The sequence below is a fragment of the Anomaloglossus baeobatrachus genome, chromosome 12, assembly GCF_048569485.1.
Source record: "Anomaloglossus baeobatrachus isolate aAnoBae1 chromosome 12, aAnoBae1.hap1, whole genome shotgun sequence".
Lineage (NCBI taxonomy): Eukaryota > Metazoa > Chordata > Amphibia > Anura > Aromobatidae > Anomaloglossus > Anomaloglossus baeobatrachus.
In genome coordinates, this window is record NC_134364.1 from 130,201,190 (window position 1) to 130,217,588 (window position 16,399).

Here is a 16,399-nt window from a genome sequence, read left to right on the forward strand (position 1 = left end):
GCGCGGAGGTCACAAACGCTCAGCACCTGGAGCGCGGAGGTCACAACGCTCAGCACCTGGAGCGCGGAGGTCACAACGCTCAGCACCTGGAGCGCGGAGGTCACAACGCTCAGCACCTGGAGCGCGGAGGTCACAACGCTCAGCACCTGGAGCGCGGAGGTCACAACGCTCAGCACCTGGAGCGCGGAGGTCACAACGCTCAGCACCTGGAGGGCGGAGGTCACAACGCTCAGCACCTGGAGGGCGGAGGTCACAACGATCAGCACCTGGAGCGCGGAGGTCACAACGCTCAGCACCTGGAGCGCGGAGGTCACAACGCTCAGCACCTGGAGGCGCGGAGGTCACAACGCTCAGCACCTGGTAGCGCGGAGGTCACAACGCTCAGCACCTGGAGCGCGGAGGTCACAATGCTCAGAACCCACCTTCTTATACGTCGTCTCCCCTGTGGAGTCCACACCTCTGTGACCAAGCTTCTTCATGGTGGGCACACCAGCCTGAGCTGAGGGGCCGGGCAACTAGGAAGGAAAGACAGATCTGTCACCCACACAGCAGCGACAGCACGTCCAGACACATGGCTCAGAAGTACCGCAGAGCTGCACTCACTATTCTGCTGGTGCAGTCACTGTGTACATACATTACATTACTGATCCTGAGTTACCTCCTGTATTATACTCCAGAGCTGCACTCACTATTCTGCTGGTGCAGTCACTGTACATACTTACATTACTGATCCTGTACTGATCCTGAATTATATCCTGCATTAAACCCCAGAGCTGTACTCACTATTCTGCAGGTGGGGTTACGTGTACATACTGTAAGATGGTGACTCTGGTACCTGTAGTACTACGAGACTCATTACTGCGGGTCTGGCTATCCACGTACCTGCACCATGGGTGTGTCTCATATGTTATAATGTGGTGTCTGTTTGACACATGGTCAGTGTGTGGAGGTTGTTGTACCTCCAAGAGAAATGAGAGCGCGAGAGAAACTACCCTGAGCAGGCGGGCAGAGACCCCAGGAGGTGGTTAATGAGAAGGGGGCAGAGCGTCCAGGGACAAAGAGGCGACTGTGGTAATGACAAAGGACTTACGTGAGGACAAAGCCTGTGGAAAGTGTCACGATCCAGGGCCAAACAGCAGCCTGATGTTGCCATATGGAGCAGATGGATAGTAGCCAGGGTTGACTTAGTTATACGCAGGTCCGGCCCGCAGTGTACCGGCCCGCAGTGTACACTTCCAATCCAATGATTTGCCCAAGTGTGTTACGTGAAGTTGCGTGGAGAAAGGTTGACAGCATTATCAGACCCGTGGAGCTTAGTGACCTCTGGTTAGGACCACGCTTGATGTCCACCTGATTCAAGGAAGGAAGATCAGGGTGAGCTGCAGGAATGGGACGTTACAGAATATCCAATATGCAGAGTGGTCACTGAGATGGCCAAGGGTATGGAGTACCATGATTTAGGTGTAGACCCGGATTTACTACATCCAATTATAATAGGCTGAGTCATTTTGAGACTTACGGGAGAAGTGGAACGTGTCCGGCTGGTCAGATAAAAGAAGTAACAGCCCTAAGGAAGCCGCACCAGAGCGGGAGGCTTAAGGGGTTCCTACTGGTGTGCCATGGGTAGTGAAGAGGGGCTACTGCTTCTCAAGGGCAACAGTTCTGAGTTAGGGGTAAATCGGCGAGCACTGTGGGTCTGCCCAACTTAGTGACCTGACTGGTAAAGAAGTAACCAATAGTATGACCATTGAAATCTGGTAGCTCCAGAAAGAAGGAATTTTGTTACTTACCGTAAATTCCTTTTCTTCTAGCTCCAATTGGGAGACCCAGACGATTGGGTGTATAGCTACTGCCTCCGGAGGCCACACAAAGTATTACACTAAAAAGTGTAAGGCCCCTCCCCTTCTGCATATACACCCCCCGTGGGATCACGGGCTGCTTCAGTTTTAGTGCAAAAGCAAGAAGGAGGAAAGCCAATAACTGGTTAAACAATTCAATCCGAAGGAACATCGGAGAACTGAAACCATTCAACATGAACAACATGTGTACCCGAACAACCAAAAATCCCGAAGGAACAGGGGCGGGTGCTGGGTCTCCCAATTGGAGCTAGAAGAAAAGGAATTTACGGTAAGTAACAAAATTCCCTTCTTCTTCGGCGCTCCATTGGGAGACCCAGACGATTGGGACGTCCAAAAGCAGTCCCTGGGTGGGTAAATTAATACCTCAAGTTTGGACTGTAAAAACAGCCCTTCCCTACATGGAGGCAACCGCCGCCTGCAGGACTCTTCTACTTAGGCTGGCATCCGCCTAAGCGTAGGCATGCACCTGATAACGCTTGGTGAAGGTGTGCAGACTCGCCCAGGTAGCCGCCTGGCACACCTGCTGAGCCGTAGCCTGGTGCCGTAATGCCCAGGACGCACCCACGGCTCTGGTAGAATGGGCCTTCAGCCCTGATGGAACCGGAAGCCCAGCAGAACGGTAGGCTTCAAGAATTGGTTCCTTGATCCATCGAGCCAGGGTGGATTTGGAAGCCTGCGACCCTTTGTGCTGACCAGCGACAAGTACAAAGAGTGCATCCGAGCGGCGCAGGGGCGCCGTGCGGGAAATGTAGATTCTGAGCGCTCTCATCAGATCCAACAAATGCAAATCCAATTCATATCGATGAACTGGATGAGGACAAAAGGAAGGTAAGGAGATATCCTGACTGAGATGAAAGGGGGATACCACCTTAGGGAGAAACCCCGGAATCAGGCGCAGCACTACCTTGTCTTGGTGAAACACCAGGAAGGAAGCTTTGGATGACCGCGCTGCTAGCTCGGACACTCTCTGAAGAGACGTGACCGCTACCAAAAAGGTCACTTTCTGTGAAAGTCGAGAAAGTGAAACATCCCTCAGAGGCTCGAAGGGCGGCTTCTGGAGAGCAATTAGTACCCTGTTCAGATCCCATGGGTCTAACGGCCTCTTGTACGGAGGGACAATGTGACAAACCCCCTGCAGGAACGTGCGTACCTGAGGAAGTCGTACTATGCGCTTCTGAAAGAATACAGACAGCGCTGGGACTCGTCCGTTAAGGGAGCCGAGCGACAAACCTTTTCCCAAACCAGATTGCAGGAAGGAAGGAAAAGTAGGCAATGCAAATGTACAGGGAGACACTCCCTGAGCAGAGCACTAAGATAAGAATATCTTCCACGTCTTGTGGTAGATCTTGGCAGACGTCGGCTTCCTAGCCCGTCTCATGGTGGCAATGACGTCTTGAGATAATCCTGAAGACGCTAGGATCCAGGACTCAATGGCCACACAGTCAGGTTCAGGGCTGTAGAATTCAGATGGAAAAACGGCCCTTGGGACAGTAAGTCTGGCCGGTCTGGTAGTGCCCACGGTTGGCCGACCGTGAGATGCCACAGATGCAGGTACCACGACCTCCTCGGCCAGTCTGGGGCGACGAGGATGGCGCGGCGGCAATCGGAGCTGATCTTGCGTAGCCCTCTGGGCAACAGTGCCAGAGGGGGAAACACATAGGGTAGCTGGAACTGCGACCAATCCTGAACTAAGGCGCCTGCCGCCAGAGCTCTTTGATCGTGAGACCGCGCCATGAAAATCGGGCCCTTGTTGTTGTGCCGAGACGCCATTAGGTCGACGTCCGGCCTCCCCCAGCGGCTACAGATTTCTTGAAACCCGTCCGGGTGCAGAGACCATTCCCCTGCGTCCATGCCCTGGCGACTGAGGAAGTCTGCTTCCCAGTTTTCTACGCCCGGGATGTGAACTGCGGATATGGTGTATGCTCTGTCTTCCACCCACATCAGAATCCGCCGGACTTCCTGGGAGGCTTGCCGACTGCGTGTTCCGCCTTGGTGGTTGATGTATGCCACCGCTGCGAAGTTGTCCGACTGAATTCGGATCTGTTTGCCTTCCAGCCTCTGCTGGAAGGCTTGCAGGGCAAGATACCCTGCCCAGATTTCCAGAACATTGATCTGAAGGGTGGACTCCTCTGAAGAGAGTCCTTGCCCGTCTGAGAAAGGGGTACGTTCCTGTCTAGGGACGTCGACTTCCCATCCCATTGGCGAAGAATGTCCTATAGAAGTGGACGCAGATGAAACTGCGCGAAAGGGACTGCCTCTGCATGAGGCGTCTTAAGGGGTGTGACTGGCCTTGAAGGAGAGACTGCACCCCCGTCTGTAGTGAACGCTGTATGTCCAGCGGGAGCTGCACTATCGCTGAGAGAGTGTGAAGCTCCATGCCAAGATATGTCAGCGATTGGGTCGGTGTCAGATTTAACTTGGAAAAGTTTATGATCCAACCGAAACTCTGGAGAGTCTCCAGCGCCACGTTCAGGCTGTGTTGGCATGCCTCTTGAGAGGGTGCCTTGACAAGTAGATCGTCCAAGTAAGGGATCACAGAGTGACCCTGAGAGTGCAGGACTGCTCCCACTGCTGCCATGAACTTGGTGAAAAGCCGTGGGGCTGTCGCCAGACCGAAGGGCAGGGCTACGAACTGAAGATGCACGTCTTCAATAACGAATCGTAGCCAACACCGGTGCTCTGGAGCAATCGGCACGTGGAGACAAGCATCCTGATGTCTATTGACGCTAGGAAATCTCCTTGAGACATTGAGGCAATGACGGAGCGGAGGGATTCCATCCGGAACCGCCTGGTTTTCACGTGCTTGTTGAGCAGGTTTAGGTCCAAAACGGAACGGAAAGAGCCGTCGTTTTTTGGTACCACAACCAGATTGGAGTAAAAACCGTACCTTGTTCCTGAGGAGGAACAGGGATTACCACTCCTTCTGCCTGCAGAAGAGCATCGGCTCGGTCGGGAGGTGAGGAAGTTCTGAAGATCTAGTCAGAGGACGAGAACAGAACTCTATCCTGTACACGTGAGACAAAATGTCTCTCACCCACCGGTCTTTGACCTGTGGCAGCTAAATGTCGCCAAAGCGGGAGAGTCTGCCACCGACCGCGGATGCGGAGAGAGAGGGCTGAACGTCATGAGGAAACCGCCTTGGTAGCGGTTCCTCCGGCTGCCTTCCTTGGGCGTGATTGAGCCCGCCAGGAATCTGCGCCTCTCTGAGCCTTTTGAGTCCTTTTGGACGAGGACAATTGGGACCTGCCCGAGCCTGGGAAGGACCGAAACCTCGACTGTCCCTTCCTCTGTTGTGTTGTTTGATCTGGGCTGGTGTAAGGAAGAGTCCTTACCCTTGGACTGTTTAATGATTTCATCCAATCGCTCACCAAACAGTCTGTCACCAGATAATGGCAAACTGGTTAAGCACTTTTTTGGAAGCAGAATCTGCTTTCCATTCCCTCAACCACAAGGCTCTGCGTAAAACCACGGAGTTGGCGGACGCCACTGATGTACGGCTCGTAGAGTGCAGGACAGCATTAATAGCGTAATTCGCAATGCAGACATTGCGAGGTTAAGGACGCCATCTGCGGCACAGATGTACATGTGACAGTGTCCACGTGCGCAAGACCAGCTGAAATAGCTTGGAATGCCCATACGGCTGCGAATGCCGGAGCAACCGACACGCCGATAGCTTCATAGACAGATTTCAACCAGAGGACCATCTGTCTGTCAATGGCATCTTTAAGTGAAGTCCCATCTTCCACTGCAACTATGGATCTAGCCGCAAGTCCCACGACGCTTGCAAACTGCTGCAGCCGCGTCTGACACACAGTACTTAATGCAGCCTCGTAACGAGACTGCAGGGGTAACTACAGGTCATTTCTCACTATCGGTAATGTGAACACATTACCGCTCGTGAGAACTGCAGTGTGTCCTCACAGAGACTCTATCTATTGATTGATCTGTCCTCTATCTATTGATTATCTATCCATCTATTTATCTGACTCCTCCACCGGAGGAGCTGAGGGAGAAATATCCAACATTCCATTGATGGACGCTAGAAGATCATTCACTATGGCGTCACCATCCGGTGTATCCGGATTGAGAGCGGTCTCAGGATCAGAGGCCTGATCAGCTACGTCTGCCTCATCATACAGAGAGTCCTGCTGGGACCCTAACCAGTGATGAAGCCGAGTGCCGCTCCCAGCGAGCTCGCTTAGGCTGTCTGGGACTGTCGTCCGTGTCAGAGCCTGCGCCCTGGGATGCATGGGACCCCCCCGGAGCACTGATTTGTTCCAAATGAGGGCGGCCAGGGAGCATTGTATCAACATTGCCCATGGTCCGTCTGGACTGCAAAGTCTCTAAGATGTTAGTCACAGTCACAGACCTATCAGCCGAAACTGCAACTCCGTCCCTGTCCCTGGACAGGGTTCACAGGTGGTTCCTTTGGCCACCTCTAGCAGAGACCCCGGCTGACCAAGTGCTACAGGGGAGCATTGCACACAATGGGGACAGTGGAACCTGCCGTGTGGAATAGTATCACGTGCAGTACAAGCAGCATAGAAAGCCTGTGCCTTGGCACCCTTGCTTTTTTGCTGCTGTTGTCTAGCCATCTAGAAGTATATAGCCAAGAATAGCGACCGTACAGTGCAATGTATAGCATACAAGCAGAAAGTACAAATGAACACTTCAGCACATGCAGTACAAGCAGCATAGAAAGCCTGTGCCTTAGCACCCTTGCTTTTTTGCTGCTGTTGTCCAGCCATCTAGGAGTATATAGCCAAGAATAGCGACCGTACAGTGCAGTGTATAGCATACCAGCATAAAGTACAAATGAACACTTCAGCACATGCAATACAAGCAGCCTAGAAAGCCTGTGCCTTAGCACCCTTGCTTTTTGCTGCTGTAGTCTAGCCATCTAGGCATAAAGTACAAATGGCATTAGTGGGGTCAGCACTTCAGGTGCTGCTTACCGCCCGCACAAAAGCGGGTGTGTGGTCGCCCGAATCCTGTGACTGGTTGCCCAGAGCTTGTCTCCCTTCTCCAGCCCAGACTGCGTGCAGGAATGGCTGCCGGCGTCTTGTGAAGAGGGGCGGGCCGTGGGCGTGCCCCAGCCAAGAGCGGGAAACTGGCGTCCCACTGTGTCCAGTGAAGGGGGCTGGAGAATGCAAAGCAGACTCCAGCTCTCGGCGCTGACTTTCTGTACAGTGTCCCGCCCCTCCCCTGACTGGCAGGGCTGGGGGCGGGAACGAAGCGAAAACTAGGCCGCAAAGCCGGGGACTCGAGTAATAAGCGCGGCCGTCCTATGTGCACGGCCAGCGCGGAAGTCCCCGGCGCACCACAAGTCCCAGCCGCGCCACAGTGTAAAACACCCCGCAGCGGCCGGCGCGGCAGTTTCTAACACAAATTCACTCAGCTAAGCTGCAGTGAATAATAGCACAAGCGCTCCGCGCTGTTGTCCCCGGCGCACTAGCACTCCCAGCAATGCTGGTGTGTGTGTGCGCAATGTGTACGGGGACACAGAGTACCTTAATGTAGCAGGGCCCTGTCCCTGACGATACCCCACTCCATATCCAGCAGGATCTCCGGGTCTGTGGATGGAGTCCGGTCTCAGTGCCTGGAGACCGGTAAGATCCCACTTCACCCAGAGCCCTGAGGGGGGATGGGGAAGGAAAACAGCATGTGGGCTCCAGCCTCTGTACCCGCAATGGGTACCTCAACCTTAACAAACACCGCCGACAAAAGTGGGGTGAGAAGGGAGCATGCTGGGGGCCCCATATGGGCCCACTTTTCTTCCAACCGACATAGTCAGCAGCTGCTGCTGACTAAAAACAGTGGAGCTATGCGTGGATGTCTGACCTCCTTCGCACAAAGCATGAAAACTGAAGCAGCCCGTGATCCCACGGGGGGTGTATATGCAGAAGGGGAGGGGCCTTACACTTTTTAGTGTAATACTTTGTGTGGCCTCCGGAGGCAGTAGCTATACACCCAATCGTCTGGGTCTCCCAATGGAGCGCCGAAGAAAGGGGGCCGATGCCTGGTTGAGTGGGGACTTATCGGTCCAGCATTTCAGGGGAAGCGACAATAACTCCACTTTACACTGACGCTACTGCAGTAGAAAGAAGGTGCCGAAAAGACGAGAGGAGCAAAAAGGGTGAATCCTGTTAAGTCCTCCTCGATTTGTGAATACAAAGCTGATGGTCTGTCGGTCAAGAGTGCTACAAGAGAAGGAATCCTGGAGGTTCCAGGTGGAGGAAAAAAAAATATATAGGCAGGAAGAAGGATCTAAGGACCAAAAAATGAAGGTCCTAGGAAAGAGCAGAACGAGAGATGGAGAGATGGTAAAAGATGGCGTAGAAAGACCCAAGGAACTGCTCACTGGCAGTGTAGGAGAAGAAATCCGTTCTGTAGCCTGATGCAGTTCCAATGGTGGAGGTGGGTGGCTCTGACCGTTTTCTGCAAGAGACTCATCAAAAATATCCCCAAAGGTTCGAGAGAGGCCTGTGCCAGTGAGATGGTGCATGGAGAAATTAAGGCAGACGTGGCAGTTAGAAAAGTTTGATTAGGGCTCGCAATCGTTAATCAGAAATAGCAATCAGGAACCCAAAAAAAGTCTGTGATCACAGCTATCAAACTGAAGATGCGGGAACGTGTTGAATTTATGGAGTAAGTGCGAAAGCAGTGAGGACAGCTCCAAGTTTATTGGCATTTTTGAAAGATTTCATCAAAAGGTGCCCAGAAAATTTGTCAGGAACATTATTGGGAACAATGGAAAAGTCACCCAGGAGTTGTGAGCCAAAATACCCCGTGGAGATGGTATGGGTCCATTTGTTGTTGCAGGAATGAGGGAAAGTCCTGGAAATTTACGGGTTCTTCTAGAATAACATATTAAGATTGAGGAACAACCTCGTCAAGTTGGTATGAGTTGACAACCGCTTTCGTGGCGGGGCCAAGAGAAGACGTGTGGTGTGGTCCACCTGATAGACGTGTTGCCCTTATCTGTCCAAGGAAACAGGTCCTACAGTGGTAGTGTGGCACCCCTGAGGCTGCCATCGCCGCAGAGGTACAACACCTCAGTCAGAGGTGTGGTGCCCCATCCTGGGTAAGAAAGAGGCCTTCTGCCGGTTCACGTACTAAAAACCTGCAGACACTCAATTGTTAGCTCACACATTGGATCAGGGCCGGGGCAGGTCCCATTAATGCTGGGACCAGTAGTCTGGTTATGGCACTTAGGCCCCATGCACTGGTCTGATACCAGCTTGGGGGAGGAGCTTAGTGTCTGAGGTGAGTGGGCGGAGCTGAGATTGTGAATTGGAATGTATGTATAGAATCAGCCTGATGGTGCCAGTATAGCACTGTATGTATAGAATCAGCCTGATGGTGCCAGTATAGCACTGTATGTATAGAATCAGCCTGATGGTGCCAGTATAGCACTGTATGTATAGAATCAGCCTGATGGTGCCAGTATAGCACTGTATGTATAGAATCAGCCTGATAGTGCCAGTATAGCACTGTATGTATAGAATCAGCCTGATAAGGCCAGTATAGCACTGTATGTATAGAATCAGCCTGATAGCGCCAGTATAGCACTGTATGTATAGAATCAGCCTGATAGGGCCAGTATAGCACTGTATGTATAGACTCAGCCTGATAGTGCCAGTATAGCACTGTATGTATAGAATCAGCCTGATAGGGCCAGTATAGCACTGTATGTATAGACTCAGCCTGATAGTGCCAGTATAGCACTGTATGTATAGAATCAGCCTGATAGTGCCAGTATAGCACTGTATGTATAGAATCAGCCTGATAGTGCCAGTATAGCACTGTATGTATAGACTCAGCCTGATAGTGCCAGTACAGCACTGGTTTTAGGTTATATGCGAAATTCCTGGTGATTTGGTCCCTTTAAGGTGTGTCTGGCTATTTACATACTTGTACCCATGAGTGTGTCCAATATGTTATAATGGTGTCTGTTTGACACATGGTCAGTGTGTGGAGGTTGTTATACCTCCAGAAGAAACCTCAGAGAGCTCTTCGCTTGTCTTGATCAGGCTAAGTCAGTGTGTAGAGGCTGCTATTCCTCCAGTGGGATACTTCAAGGGAGAAGTTGTATCAGAACCTGTGCAGGCGTACCACAAGTGAAACGGACTGTATACTAGGTTTATGTTCCTTGAAGCCAGAGAGGCCTTGTGTCCCGATTCTGGCGAGCGGTTTATGTGTTGCTGAATAATCATGTCGGACTTAAGTTAAAATGCTCTTGTCATTACCTCAAGGAGTAAGCAGAGTGAGTCACCCCATCACATTACTGATCCTGAGTTACCTCCTGTATTATACTCCAGAGCTGCACTCACTATGCTGCTAGTAAAGTCATTGTATACATACATTACTGATCCAGAGTTACATCCTGCATTTTACCCCAGAGCTGCGCTCACTGTTCTGCAGTCGCCCGGCAGTTACTCACCCCCACGCTGCCCTCGGACTGCGTGCTCCTCTTCATGGTGGTCCCTCCTGTAAAAAGAATCTAAATTACTATTTGCCTATTATATAAAACACTAAGATCCGTGGCTCTGCCCATAACTATGGTAAGGAGATCACAGCAGCAGTTAGTGGTCACAGCAGCAATCACAGGGTTAGGTGACATGTCCAGTAACTGGTTAATAGGAGGTAGTGATATTTTATGGAGCGCCCCTCGTGGTCACAGGCCACGCTCTCAGGCTCCTTCTCCTATAAGGCAACAGGACAACCTCCATCATTCACGTGCTCTGCCGGTCTACACACTGAGCCGGACCCCAACATCAGACACACATACAGGGTCCAGCCGTGTGACTGAGCCCAGCGCTGCCCCCTGGTGGGCACAGGACAAGACACATGCAGCACTCCGCGTGCAGCCGGTACCTGTGCGGGGGAGGAGAGCGCCCAGACCGCAGCACAGACCGCACCGAGCTGGTGAGAAAGGAGGACAATCAGCGCAGAGGGCACTGAACTACTCCCCCCATCATCTGTCAGCTTCATACTGCATCACCTAGTAAAGACCAGCAGGGGGAAGGGAGGATAGAGGCACCGCAGAGTACCGGAGGAGGAGAGGTGTACAGGGAGGATAGAGGCACCCCGGAGTACCGGAGGAGGGGAGGTGTACAGGAAGGATAGAGGCACCGCAGAGTACCGGAGGAGGAGAGGTGTACAGGGAGGATAGAGGCACCGCAGAGTACCGGAGGAGGGGAGGTGTACAGGGAGGATAGAGGCACCGCAGAGTACCGGAGGAGGGGAGGTGTACAGGGAGGATAGAGGCACCGCAGAGTACCGGAGGAGGAGAGGTGTACAGGGAGGATAGAGGCACCGCAGAGTACCGGAGGAGGGGAGGTGTACAGGGAGGATAGAGGCACCGCAGAGTACCGGAGGAGGGGAGGTGTACAGGGAGGATAGAGGCACCGCAGAGTACCAGAGGAGGGGGGGTGTACAGGGAGGATAGAGGCACCGCAGAGTACCGGAGGAGGGGAGGTGTACAGGGAGGATAGAGGCACCGCAGAGTACCAGAGGAGGGGGGGTGTACAGGGAGGATAGAGGCACCGCAGAGTACCAGAGGAGGGGAGGTGTACAGGGAGGATAGAGGCACCCCGGAGAACCGGAGGAGGAGAGGTGTACAGGGAGGATAGAGGCACCGCAGAGTACCAGAGGAGGGGAGGTGTACAGGGAGGATAGAGGCACCGCAGAGTACCGGAGGAGGGGAGGTGTACAGGGAGGATAGAGGCACCGCAGAGTACCAGAGGAGGGGAGGTGTACAGGGAGGATAGAGGCACCGCAGAGTACCAGAGGAGGGGAGGTGTACAGGGAGGATAGAGGCACCCCGGAGTACCGGAGGAGGGGAGGTGTACAGGGAGGATAGAGGCACCCCGGAGTACCGGAGGAGGGGAGGTGTACAGGGAGGATAGAGGCACCCCGGAGTACCGGAGGAGGGGAGGTGTACAGGGAGGATAGAGGCACCCCGGAGGAGGGGAGGTGTACAGGGAGGATAGAGGCACCCCGGAGTACCGGAGGAGGGGAGGTGTACAGGGAGGATAGAGGCACCGCAGAGTACCGGAGGAGGGGAGGTGTACAGGGAGGATAGAGGCACCGCAGAGTACCGGAGGAGGGGAGGTGTACAGGGAGGATAGAGGCATCCCGGAGTACCGGAGGAGGGGAGGTGTACAGGGAGGATAGAGGCACCGCAGAGTACCGGAGGAGGGGAGGTGTACAGGGAGGATAGAGGCATCCCGGAGTACTGGAGGTGTACAGGGAGGACAGAGGCACCCCGGAGTACCGGAGGAGGGGAGGTGTACAGGGAGGACAGAGGCACCCCGGAGTACCGGAGTAGGGGAGGTGTACAGGGAGGATAGAGGCACCCGGGAGGAGGGGAGGTGTACAGGGAGGATAGAGGCCCCCCGGAGTACCGGAGTAGGGGAGGTGTACAGGGAGGATAGAGGCACCCCGGAGTACCGGAGTAGGGGAGGTGTACAGGGAGGATAGAGGCACCCCGGAGTACCGGAGGAGGAGAGGTGTACAGGGAGGATAGAGGCACCCCGGAGTACCGGAGGAGGGGAGGTGTACAGGGAGGATAGAGGCACCGTGGAGTACCGGAGGAGGAGAGGTGTACAGGGAGGATAGAGGCACCCCGGAGTACCGGAGGAGGGGAGGTGTACAGGGAGGATAGAGGCACCCTGGAGGAGGAGAGGTGTACAGGGAGGATAGAGGCACCCCGGAGCGCAGGAGGAGGAGAGGTGTACAGGGAGGATAGAGGCACCCCGGAGCGCAGGAGGAGGGAAGGTGTACAGGGAGGATAGAGGCACCCCGGAGCGCAGGAGGAGGGAAGGTGTACAGGGAGGATAGAGGCACCCCGGAGCGCAGGAGGAGGGAAGGTGTACAGGGAGGATAGAGGCACCCCGGAGGAGGAGAGGTGTACAGGGAGGATAGAGGCACCCCGGAGGAGGAGAGGTGTACAGGGAGGATAGAGGCACCCCGGAGCGCAGGAGGAGGGAAGGTGTACAGGGAGGATAGAGGCACCCCGGAATATTTAGGGGTGGCTGGCTCCCTGTGCTGTGGGGTGTGGGCGCAGGACTCCGGCAGGACCTGATCTGCAGGCACAGGTGATGCGTCGCTCACATTCCGCACGTGACGCGGGAGCCGGCGATGTCATCGCTGTCACGGGGAACACGAGTCTCCAGCAGACGGAGCAGCACTGCCAAACAAGGAAGGAATGTGGGGCAGGCGGCAGCACGGCGAGCGGCAGACACTGTGTACAGCATCTAACATTAACAGATAGGGCCCGGCACTGACTGATCATCATCTGTGTGTGGATATGGAAACCTCAGGGCTCTCTGGAGGCGTCCACATCTCGCTGTAGAACAGACCCGGGATGGGGCAGAGCGCTGGACGGTCTCCATCAGCTGCTCATGTCTGATCGGGGGAGGGCAGCAGACAGGAGCAAACCATGTCCCTGACAAGCCACAATGTCAGGGCTAAGCCCCCTCCCATCAGTTCCCCAGATAGATTTTGGTACCGTGTCAGCCAGATGAAAAATGATTGACTGCTCTCAGTGAGAGAAACAAAAATACAATTTTGTAGTTGTGATACCTTTTAATGGCGACTAAAATAAAAATAAAATATGATGTTATAAAGCAGCTTTTAAAAGGTATCAGAACTACAAAATTTTAATTTTGTTTCTCTCACTGAGAGCAATCATTTTTCCCCTGAGATGACACATCCAGGCAGCTCTGGAATGTCAGGTCCTGAACCCGTCTGACCGAGAAGAAAATTACACCAGGAGCAAAACCGGGAGCCACGTCCTGCCCCCGGGGGCCGCCCCCAACCCCAGCCGCGTCCTGCCCCCGGGGGCCGCCCCCAACCCCAGCCGCGTCCTGTCCCCGGGGGCTGCCCCCAACCACATCCTGCCCACAGGGGCCGCCGTAACCCTCGCAGTGCCCTGCCACTGAGGCCCACCCTAACAAGTCGTTCACCTGCCACATCCTGCTCCCAAGGGCCGCCCCAATCTCCCACCTTTCTGAAACCACCCCCAAGCACAAGACCTGCCCGTGAGGGTCGAACTGACACCATGACTGGACTTCCCACCAGGGCGAACTGAAAACATTCCATTCTTTAAGGGCTGCACTGAACCCCCCACCCCCACAGACCTTGTCCCCAAGGGCCCTACTGACCACTCACAGATCGGCCCTTATCTGGGTTTGAGCCCCCGAGGACCACACTGATCCCCCCCCACCCCATGGACAACCTTCCCCTGAGAACAGCACTGACACCCCATCACCTAAGACTTACCCCCAAGGGCCACACTGAACCCGCCAAAGACCTTCCCTCGAGAGCCACAGTGACACCCCCCACAGACCTTCCCTCGAGAGCCACAGTGACACCCCCCTCTCCTCACAGGCCTTGCCTTGAGGGTGGCACCGACAACCTTCCCTCACATGCCTTTCCACAAGGGCAGCACTGACCACACACCACCCCTCAAAGACCTTCCCCTAAAGAGACAACCATCCGAGAGTTGCACGGACCAGCCCTTGCCTGGGCTAGGATCCCCGAGAGCAGCACTGACCTTTCACAGAAAGGACTTTTTTTGGCTAAGGCCCCTGAGGGCAGCACTGACCCATCTCAAATGAGCCCATACTTGGGCTGGGAACCTAAAGGGCCGCACTGTCGCCTCCCCCACACAGACCTGCCCCCGAAGGCCACACAAACCCCCTCCCCTCACAGATCTGCCCCCGAGGGATGCACCAACCTCCTCTCCTCACAGACCTGCCCCCGAGGGCCGCGTGGACCACCTCCCACAGCCCTGCCCTCCAGGGGCTTCACCTCCCCCCACAGCCCTGCCCTCCAGGGGCTTCACCTCCCCCCACAGCCCTGCCCTCCAGGGGCTTCACCTCCCCCCACAGCCCTGCCCTCCAGGGGCTTCACCTCCCCCCACAGCCCTGGGCAACACTGACCCCCCCCCCAGATTGGAGCGTACCTGGACTGGGGCCCCCGAGGGCGGCACTGACACCCCCCATCCCAGACCGGCCCTTACCTGGTCTGGGGCCCCCGAGGGCGGCACTGACACCCCCCATCCCAGACCGGCCCTTACCTGGTCTGGGGCCCCCGAGGGCGGCACTGCCCCCCCCCCAGATCGGCCCTTACCTGGACTGGGGCCCCCGTGGGCGGCACTGCCCCCCCCCCCCCCCCCCCAGATCGGCCCTTACCTGGACTGGGGCCCCCCGTGGGCGGCACTGCCCCCCCCCCCCCCAGATCGGCCCTTACCTGGACTGGGGCCCCCGAGGGCGGCACTGCCCCCCCCCCCCCCCCCAGATCGGCCCTTACCTGGACTGGGGCCCCCGTGGGCGGCACTGCCCCCCCCCCCCCAGATCGGCCCTTACCTGGACTGGGGCCCCCCGAGGGCGGCACTGCCCCCCCCCAGATCGGCCCTTACCTGGACTGGGGCCCCCGAGGGCGGCACTGCCCCCCCCCAGATCGGCCCTTACCTGGACTGGGGCCCCCGAGGGCGGCACTGCCCCCCCCAGATCGGCCCTTACCTGGACTTGGGCCCCCGAGGGCGGCACTGCCCCCCCCCAGATCGGCCCTTACCTGGACTGGGGCCCCCGAGGGCGGCACTGACCCCCCCCAGATCGGCCCTTACCTGGACTGGGGCCCCCGAGGGCGGCACTGCCCCCCCCAGATCGGCCCTTACCTGGACTTGGGCCCCCGAGGGCGGCACTGCCCCCCCCCAGATCGGCCCTTACCTGGACTGGGGCCCCCGAGGGCGGCACTGCCCCCCCCAGATCGGCCCTTACCTGGACTTGGGCCCCCGAGGGGCTCAGCGGCTGCGGCGGCCATGTCAGGGGTGATGCTTGGCTCTCAGCTCCACACGGGGCCCATACACCGGCGATCCCCAGGTGGGGGCCCTTCAGTCTCCTGGGGCCACTCCAATGTCGTCAGAGCCGGCTCAGCACAGACTCGCGGGGCCACAGCTCAGTCCCTGGCCCCGTCCACTCAGCACCAGAGAGACGGCGGCCGCTCCGGTGGGACCTGTAGGCCTCGGTTACAGGAGAATGTCCGGGGTCCTGTACACTGGGGGTCTTCCCACCTGAGGCTCCTGGCCGCTGACGCGCGGCGGACACCGGACACCTCCGCGGGCGGAGCGCTCAGGTGTCTGTAACGAAAAAATCGCTCGGTCGCCGTCCGTAGTTACCCCGCATGCGCAAAGCGCCTTCTCTGGGAGGCGGAGCCACGGTGACGCACGGCGTGCCATGAGAGGCCACACCTCCAGTGACGTACATGCTTGCACACGTGATCCGGATGCTGCACGTGGCCACGCGTTCAGTACAGCCCGCCTCTCTGTGTCTGACCGTAACTATGAGCAACCGGCCAGAGAGTGCGCCTGAGGGGGCGAGGAGGAGGATGGGGGCCCAAGCAGTGTACTGCCCCCCTATACACACACAGTGTCCGTGTACCGCCCCCCCCTATACACACACAGTGTCCGTGTACTGCCCCCCTATACACACACAGTGTCCGTGTACTGCCCCCCTATACACACACAGTGT

At 56.2% G+C, this 16,399-nt stretch overlaps 1 long non-coding RNA gene across 1 annotated transcript; it reads right to left on the minus strand.

Moving 5' to 3' along the window:
• Positions 1-427: 427 nt before the first annotated feature.
• Positions 428-16,097, minus strand: LOC142257840 (uncharacterized). Its single transcript, XR_012727661.1, has 3 exons — positions 15,650-16,097; positions 10,303-10,349; positions 428-515 (listed from the first exon to the last, which is right to left on the minus strand). It is a non-coding gene; the product is annotated as an uncharacterized LOC142257840 (long non-coding RNA).
• Between the last annotated feature and the right edge of the window lie 302 nt (positions 16,098-16,399).